This window comes from Odontesthes bonariensis, chromosome 23 (genome assembly GCF_027942865.1).
Source record: "Odontesthes bonariensis isolate fOdoBon6 chromosome 23, fOdoBon6.hap1, whole genome shotgun sequence".
In the NCBI taxonomy this organism is placed as follows: domain Eukaryota; kingdom Metazoa; phylum Chordata; class Actinopteri; order Atheriniformes; family Atherinopsidae; genus Odontesthes; species Odontesthes bonariensis.
Genome location: NC_134528.1, coordinates 27,031,789 through 27,041,459, shown reverse-complemented (window position 1 = coordinate 27,041,459; position 9,671 = coordinate 27,031,789). Strand labels below are relative to the sequence as shown.

Genomic DNA, 9,671 nt, shown 5'->3' with positions numbered 1-9,671 from the left:
CACTATATTAATGAATGATTTTGGATTTTCTCTCCCAAACTCCATTTTTGAAATAGCGCCTTCTGTGGTCATAATACTGTGAATGAGAGAGTTCATAGTTGCAATGTTCACAGAAGCGCCAAGGTCTTTCCTTCCGTCTTGGGACTTCCATCTTTCAACAAACAAGAGTTTCACAGGCACACCTTTTTTATAGACGCGAGCCAGGGCGAGCTTGTCTCGCGAGTCCTTCCGTATAACAATAACCTCGCATGTGATTGGAGGAGCCCGACGAGCCTTCTACTCCTCATCACGTGAGAGGTCATGGCCACGGCTACTTGCACGACTAGCATATAAACAAACATTATTGTACCTAGCTAGTTCTCAGACCTTCATCTCCAGTTCCTGTGGTTTTGCTGCCTTGTCTACACGCTAGTAAGGATTTTTGCTACAATGGCTGGACGGCGTCTCGCATTTGGTTCTCCCGCCTCAACTCCTCTGGTTGAACGTGACCAACTTCCAGCCAGTCCGCAGACCGACCACAAGAAACTGTTGGTTGCCATCAGTGGACTCTCTCGTCAGTTGAGTCGGGTTGCTACTGGCATAAACGAGCAGTTCAGTGCCGTTAACTCCAGGTTGCTGTCCAGAGGCTAACTCCAAGAAAAGAAGACGGGTGCACAATCCTAAGATTGCGGTAAGAATATGTTTGATGACTGCTAGCTAAGCTAAACGTACTATAAAACCACGCCTTTGTTGGTAGCCCAAGCTAAAAGTAGCCTAGTAGCCTTGCAAAAGAACAACAGAAGCAGTGTAAGTTTCTTTATTAAAGTGTATTTTTTGTCTTGTAATTTACAGGAAGCCGTACGCCGCCTTCACAACTCGGAGAGCAATCCTAGGCGCTACGATCCGGAGCAAGTGTAAGATTTAAATAATATGCTTTCATTCTTCTGTATAAGGAAATGGACACGTTAATAGATACCGATCTTAACTGTATAATTTGTTTTCACAGGCTAAACTCTCCTCACAACGAGGCCGTCACCTCTTTTTTGCTAGGAGCTATGTCCGCAACTTTTTTTTTTACTGGTTCTCCTTCCTTGCTTGATGTTACTGTGACTTACGTTTGATTTTTATTAATTCCACTCTCATTTAATTGTTTTCCAGCGGCCTGTAAGACGTACTTTGAAAGCATACGCCGGAATTTCCGATATAACCAGCCAGGACTTGCAGAGCAGGCGGAAGCTGCGAAGATTTCAGCTCGGAGTAGGTCGAGAAGAAAGAGGGTAAGACTTTTTTGTTGACTAATTTTCAGATGCATTGATAGATGTGTTGTGTCCATACGCAGTGCATAGCACAGTGCTGATTGCCTTTATTTATTTGTTTTTTTTACAGCTGTTGGAAGCGAGACAGAGTGTGCTAGTAGCGGCCGAGGAGGAACTCTGGAAGTCCGCTACAGTCGACCTGATGTCCGACGAGGAAGACGGCACTGTTGGCGGGGTGTCTGGATGGATAGTTCATTCTCCCTCCTTCCGTAGCCAGGACCTCTCCGAACTCGAGAGGGGTCTGGCTGCAGACCTGCACTGTCAGGACCCATGACCTGCACTGTCAGGACCCTTAGTTGCAGACATGCACTGTGACGTCACCTGCACTGTGAGGACCCGAAGCGACAAGTGAGGAGCACGTATTTTTCGTTCCCCATTTGAACTGTGGAGACGACGAGGTGAGTAAAAGTCGAGTGAAAACTACTCTTTCTTTCATACGAAGAAACAGAAACAGTCTTTATTCACTGGAACGTTACGTTGCACACTATATACTCTAAAGTTATGTTAATTTTAAAGAATCAGGGTTTTTTTTAAACTTTTGGCTAGTCTTCAGCGTTGTTATCCTATCGATAGTGCTCACTTAAATGTGCCATTTTTCGTATCGATAGTGCTGACTTGTATAATTTTGTTTGACTTATTACGACATTATTTGTCTCTTACAGATGCATATTTCAATAACTATATACTGTAAAGTTATATTAATTTTAAAGAATCAGGTTTATTTACTTTTGGCTAGTCTTTAGCGTTGTTATCGTATCGATAGTGCTCACTTAAATGCGCCATTTATATATATATATATATATATATATATATAGATATATATATATAATTTAGTTTTACTTATTACGACATTATTTGTCTCTTACAGATGCATATTTCAATAACAACCGCCGGCACTACGCCAAAAATCGAACGCTGCACGTCATGTTGCAAACTGTTTCACTGCCCTCTGTGCCTACAATTTAAACCAACAAAATTGTCCAAGCTGCAGAGCCACTTAGAGGCACATACAAAAGGTGGCATTTTATTTAAAGGTAAGCATAATGTATTTGTCTGTTTGTTTGTACTCATAAGTATTAGCCAACGCTTCTAACTTCTGGCAGGTTGTGGTTTGGTTTGTAAAAGGGTAAAAGGAAAATGAAGGGAATGTAGGTTGCAGTGAAGAACATCTGACACCTCACTTTCTGTCTTTTAGAAACCTATCCCAGTCACTAAATCCTGGCAACTGGACAGAGAAAACTGGACTACAAATTCAGGTAAGAGTATAAAGTATGTATAATGCATGTATTCATATTAATAGTTGAGTACTCAGGAAGAAGAGCAGCAGGCAGAGGTCTCCAAGAGAGCCAGACTTGCTGATGTGGACACACCAGTGGAAGGCGTAAGCTTTTGCACAGTATCTATTGGTCAGATACTGTTGGTGTGGCAGCTATAGGACAGACATCTTTCTTTCTGTCTTTTCCATAGGACTCGGTTGAAGATCGCATTCTTCAAAATTGCAGACATGCAGCAGAGTGGGCTGAGGCCAACAAACCACTGTTGTCTGCCCGAGTGGACCTGCCTGACGTTCTGGGCATGGGGGAAGAGGAACAGGCAGAGGCTGCTCTACAGTATGGGAGGTTGTGGAACGAAGAACTGGACGAGGATGAAAGAGAAGCGATCCTGGAGCCTTTCAAAATGATATTTCACAATATTAACGACATGTTGATATTTTGTGAACAGGTAGTCGACAAAAACAAAGATTTTTTGTCATATTGTGAATGTTTGACTGAATAAACACTACAGAACATTTGATCATGTTGTGACTTGGTGTGCTTTTTATGTTTTCTCATTGATCCCTTAATAATTTGACTAAGATTATACTGTAGATATCAAGAGTTAGGGTACTATTTAGTGGTACTAAGGTGTTCCAGCAGCACAAGAACATAATTGGCATAGACATAGAACCAAACATGAAATTTATGGTGGTTAAGGATAAAAATACAGAATAATACAACAGAAAAACTAATTGAAACAAATACATATATATATATAAAGAGCAGTGCGATAAAGTCAAAATGAAATGATAATGAAATAGCAGTGACTTACTCTATAGTATACAATAAAATGTACAGTATAGGCCTATGGCGTCTTGTGAGATGTTGGCTTATGAATATGAGCCTAAGAGAAAATGTGTGCAGTGACCAAACAAAAGTTTACAATACAAATAAAAACAATAGACCGGGAATACTGTTAACTAATTAATTCATTTGTGAGGACCTCTTGAAAAATATAGCGTTTAAAATAGTTTAAAAATACGTGCTTCCGATACACACGCTTTTATTTTGAAAGGCTTCAAATCAACTTCCGGTCCTCACAGTGCACTTCCGGTCCTCACAGTGCAGGTGACGGTCTGCAACAGGGTCCTGACAGTGCAGGTCTGTGGGTCCTGACAGTGCAGGTCTGCAGCCAGACTCTCTTGCCGAACTCTGCACTACGTTGCAGTCGCGATTGGAGGGGACTCCGAAGTACGGAGCGACCCACCATAAGCGTCTGCAACACGGCCAGCCAGTGGTGTAGTCTACCTTTTTGAGGTGGGTATACTGTATAGTTGGCCAGTCATTGGCCCGTGGTACCAAACTAGGGGTCGGGACTCGGGACCCCTCGGAACCAATAGTAGCCCCTTAATGCACGCCGTACCTCCAGTGGCGCGCTGTAATAGTCATTGAAAAGTAATAAGTACCATAGTACTACAATACTATGACATAACACAGTTCAGATGAAAAGCCCTCTAAAAGCTATGACAAAAAATAGGCCAATGTAAAGTTTCATTTTTAAGCATTTTCATCTATGACAATCAAAAATGTTACTATCAAGTAGGCCTACAGCAAGTCAAGCCCAAACAAAATGAAATGAACTGATTTTTAAATGTAGGCCTATAGAAATATAGCCTGTATTGTAAACTCATCACATGCACTAAAGGTTTTTGCATCTGACATTATATCGCAGTAACAGTGTAGTAGATAATGTAATTACCATTGCCTAAGTACAGATACATCTCCCCATCCATGCATACCATGGAGATAGCATGGTTCTGGCTAGTAAATAAAGTTTAGTTTATGATAGATAAATTACTTAATCCAGACAGCCACTGTACATATCATCATGTAGACCATATACAGACAGGTATGGCGATTAGGAGTTATTCCCAAAGAAGAATCCCAGATAAACAAACGTCTAGAATTTTAAACTAAGTAAGCAAACGTGGATCAGAGTAGCTAGCTTGCTAGTATTGAGAGAAGAACGAAAGCTAGACTACAGCATGACTAGCCTGTGTTATTGCCGTGTTATGTCCACAAATTAAACAACCTAGAAGGGTAACTTGGTAGCAATAGCCTACTAGTCTCATAAAAAGCGTGAATTATGTTTTTGACTCAACTTAACTTACTTTCGGAAACGTCAGGTCGGGCAACCTTATTAAAAAAGTTCCTAAGGTCTTGCTGTCCCTTGCGCCTGGCCATGATCCTCGTCGTCCCCAACTAAAAACCTGGAACGCTGCTGCTTTGTTTAACCTGGCAGCTCGCGGTCGGCTACCTAGCGAAATTCACTGGCATGTTTTCATCACGCATTGAAGCTTTTCAAATAATAATGATCATCATCATAATAATAATATATTGTAACGACCCAGAATGAGGGTAAAAGCACACGGACTGGCTTGTTTCCTCCTCTCCCTGTCAATCACTGGACCGCAGGTCATCACTCAGGTGTGGGCTGGTGATTGGGGGAGAGGAGTGGGCGTGGGCCAGTCTGTGTGCAGGTCTGGTGTTCTCCTGGGGCTGGTTGCGGAGCAGGACTGAGAGTCACCCGTGTTCTGCGATTGTACTGCTTGTAATAACTTAATAAAGAGCCGTTCGGCAACCGCCGGTCTCAGAGCCTCCGTGAAGTCATTACAATATGTTCACGAAAGTTAGACAACGTGTTAATAAATCACTACCATACCTGTCAACAGCCATGGAAAAGTGTGCCCTGGAAATGCAAACTCTCGGGTTGAGATGATGAGATGATAATTCCATAATCCCATCAGAATGGTGAGAACATGGAGAACATATCGTATCAGCCCATTCCAGATGTACAATGACTTTTCGTAGAAGCCTCGACTTTACAAAGTCCTTTCCGCCACTAAGCACCTACGTACGCACCCCATGATAGATTTTTGTTTTGGCTGACAGCGAGACATAAAAAACGCGTCTGATTGGTTGGAGATTGACTGACTGCCGCAATTTCCGAATGAATGCAATTCTGAAGTGTTGTCGTTGTATTGTTAAATTATAACAAGGCTTCCATGAAAAGTGGTAGTTGATGAAACGTGGCTGTGCTATTCTAAATATTGAAAAACGAATTTTAGGTGGGTATACTGAGCATTTTAGGTGGGTATACGGAAATCCCCCCAAAAAAGAGGTGGGTATACGCTGTATACCTGCGTTCAACGTAGACTACACCACTGCGGCCAGCCCTCACACAGAACGCCGCCTACTGCTCCGAGGCTGCAGAGCGGCAGTTCACACAGTTGTAGCCAGGATTTTGGGTACTCTTTTTTGAGTCTTTGTCAGCTACCCATACATGTTGTGTGGGCAGATCTCCTGTGTGTGTGTGTTTTAAAAAAAATAAAGCTCTTTCTTTGCATAAACGTGTTTCTGGTAAATGTTCCTTGCCTCAATAAATTCAATCATGTCGTGTAGTAGTACATAAGAGAACAATGATATACAGCATAATAGCATATAGATTAAATAATAAATATATAATAATAATATAAATATATATATTATAATAATAAATATAATTTATTATAGGGGTTTACATTTATGAGCCTGCCTACTGGTAGCTCTGCCAACCAATCACGAGTGATTTTACTTGTTTGAAAAGTAGTGGTTTCATCCAATCCTGAGTAAGGACATTCAGGGCCAGGCGCGCGGTTTCTGCATTCATATGTTAATTAGAGCCGTGAGCATGGTACGTTTCCAACAATTTGTGGCACCGACAAACGCCACGTTCGCAGGCTGTAAATTGTCGTTAACTGCCGAAAATTAAGGAGATTTTCGGGCGTTTACGGGGACGAAAATCCCACTTTTCGTGCAGTGAAAGAGTCTGTTTACTCTTAAGTGTTCCCCCTGCTGGGCCCCCAGCTACTATTGCTTCTTCTCATCCAAATCCACTGACTGGCCCTTACTGCCTCATCTGATATTCCCTCACACTCTGTCCACTTATACCCAACTCCCTCAACAATGAGACAACAGATCCTTACTTTCCATCCTTGCTGCTCTGCTTCTGCCCTCAACTCTACATACCTAAGCTTTTTCCTTTCATATGCTTCTACCACTGGGGAACAACAAGCTTTCCTCCTAAATCTACCTTTATCTCCCAATCACAAACATTCTCTAAGCCACCTTGCCTCCTTATTGTCTTAACTTTCTCCCCCACTTGAACAAACTGAATTGCCACTGTCTTCACCTTAGACCCTCCTAAATTTACTTGCCTTCGTTTATCTTCAATACCTGCAGCTAAGCTTCTTAATACTTGGTTATATCGACACGTATACCGGCCTTGTAACAGACTAACCTTACATCCTGACAAAATATGCCTTAGAGTTGCAGTTCAATTATTCAAGCTAAATGCACAGCACAGGGCTTGGCTCAGTACCAATCGGGTGAGAAAAAAAGTGCTCATATGTGTATATGTAATTATCCATTTCAGTTAACAAAAGGTTATACAGCTAGTCACATATTTAGCAAAATAAAAAGTAGTGAGACTTCCGGTTTGGTGAGCATGTGAGAGCAGCGTAGTCTCTGTCTCCCGTGACTGAACTTTACAAAAAACACGTATTTTTCTTATACTCTCAATAACCCAAGTAAGAACGGACGCCTCATAGACTCAGTATAATATCGTGGCACCATGAATAATGTCAAAATCAACAAAACAGTTAAAAAAAAACTAAAATGAAGCTCATAGTGCCTTCGCTAACATATGCTTAACTAGCGTCAAAGGGCTGCTGGAAAGACACAAAGCTAGCATAGCAGCGTATGTTAAGGAAAAGAAGCCGAACTTCCCATCACTAGCAGGCACCACGCAACTACAGTCGGCGACGTTGGACCTGCAGTTGAAAGCGGTCTGGCGGGCGTCTGGCAGGCGGCCAGATGTCCGACAATGGGGAACCTGCAATCGGAGATGGTCTGGCAGAAATGAGCCAACCTTCGCTCCCCAGGGGACAAGATCGGGAGGACGAGCTAGAGATGAGTCCACCAGAGCTCCCTTGGAAGCTTGCGCAGAAAAGGGCAAGACCGCCCGGGCTCCCACTGGAGCGGAAACTGGAAGAGTTGAAACCCCCCTGGGCTCCCCCTGGAGCGAGATCAGGAAGAGCCTAGCCCCGATGTGCCCCCTCTGGAGTGGAAACTGGAAGGCAAGCCCCCTTGGGCTCCCTATGGAGAAGGAACTGGGGAAGGCGAGTCCGGCTGGGCTCCCTCTGGAGAAAGATCAGGAAGAGATGAGCCACCATGGGGTCCCCCTGGAGCGAGATCAGGAAGAGGCAAGCCTCCCTGGTTGGGATCCCTCTGGAGTAGAAACTGGAGGAGGCGAGCGAGCCCACTTGGAGGCCGTGCTGCTAGAGACCGTGCCGTTGGAGGCTGTACCGCTGGAGACTGCGATGCTGGAGACGTTAAAGCTGGATTACCGCGACGTTGGAAGCTGCGATGCTGGAAGCCGCGACGCTGGAAGCCGCGACGCTGGAAGCCGCGACGCTGGAAGCCGCGACGCTGGAAGCTGCGCCTGTGTGACAGAGGTGTGAGAGACCTGCCTGGAGCCTCTTCTCCATCTAGCAGGTCTCTTTGCATTGTGGCTTCCAAGTGGCTGGTCCCTTTCCGATCATCGATGGAGAAAATCAAAAAGAGTTATCACCTCTCCCTTGTCGACACGGCTCGGAGACTTGGACACCGAGGCTGGGGTACAGGAGGCTGAGACGCTGGAAGTGGATGGGGCACAGGAGGCTCGGAAGCTGGAGACTGTGCCGCTGGAGAGACCACGGCGCTGGAAGCCAGTCCTTTAAAAAAAATCTTTTTATTAGATTTTTCATTCATATACAACAATATTTGACACATACAATGTATCTAGGTAGACTTGTTAAAAGGTATCAAATCAAATCAAATCAAATTTATTTGTATCGCACATTTCATGTACAAAACAATTCAAAGTGCTTCACATAAAATAAAAGCATTGCAGCAGGGAGTGTAAGAAGCATTAAAAATACATAAAATAATATAAAGAGAAACAAATAAAATAATTTAAATGAATTTAAAAACAAGTGTGCAGATTTCATGCATAGACACATGAGAAAAGAAATGTTTTTAACCTGGATTTAAAAATGTCTACATTTGGTGAAAGTTTAATCTCCACTGGCAGTTTGTTCCACTTGTTTGCAGCATAACAGCTAAATGCTGCTTCTCCATGTTTAGTCTGGACTCTGGACTGGACCAGCTGACCTGAGTCCTTGGATCTAAGAGCTCTGCTAGGTTTATATACTCTAGTTGTCACGCCATGGGACTCTTGTTTTTAGTTTTATGTTTAGGTTACGTTTTTGTGTTCAGTTTATGTCTTGGTTTTGAGTTTTAGGTTTTGCCATTGTTTTTCCCCACTTCCTTCACTCAGGTCATTAGTTTCATTCATGTCACCTGCACTCATTGTCACCTGCTGCACTCACTCCCAGCCCTCTATTTAGTCTCTTGTCTCCCCTGTCTGTTTGTCGGTGCTTTGTTTGTCATTCCTAACCTGCTGTTTGTGATTCCTGACCTGTTTGCCTTGATTCCCACGTTACCTGGTTTACCCATGTCCCTAGTCTCCCTAAAAGTTAAGTATTTATTCTATTTATTCCATGCCAAGTCTTTTGTTTGCCTTTTCAAAGTTAAAGGCATGGTTGGTAATCCTGTTCAGAAACACATTTTGTAATACTGGGTGAAATGGTCCGTCTGTCCTGAGAGAAATCTATACAAGATGTATTTAGAAAAAGGGACGAAAATAATCAGACCTCTGTGGCAGCTGCAGGACTGAGAAAAAGCTGACCAATCCGAGATCAGCGTCCCGCTGATCTCGGATTGGAGCGCCTACAAAAACCAATCAGATGCCTCTGCTTTCTGCCTACGCCCCCCTCTGTCGGCTCCCTGCTCCGTGTGCGCATGCGGTTCTACCGGCTTTGGATGACGCACTGACGGAATGGGGAGGGGGGGGTGGAGCTTAGAGGAGGGGACACTTTCGAATCTTGCTAGCTCTCTTGCTAGCTCTCTAGGATTACCTACCATAGCTTTAAGTTTTTTGAATCCGGCTCTGCCGCGCTTTTTGTTTGTACTTTGTTTT

The 9,671-nt window shown here is 43.5% G+C and overlaps 1 long non-coding RNA gene across 1 annotated transcript; it reads left to right on the top strand.

Annotated features, from left to right (window-relative positions):
• The first annotated feature begins 1,533 nt into the window (after positions 1-1,533).
• On the top strand, positions 1,534-3,152 carry LOC142373951 (uncharacterized). The gene is made up of 4 exons (XR_012768609.1): positions 1,534-1,693; positions 2,164-2,329; positions 2,491-2,676; positions 2,763-3,152. It is a non-coding gene; the product is annotated as an uncharacterized LOC142373951 (long non-coding RNA).
• Positions 3,153-9,671: the final 6,519 nt, after the last annotated feature.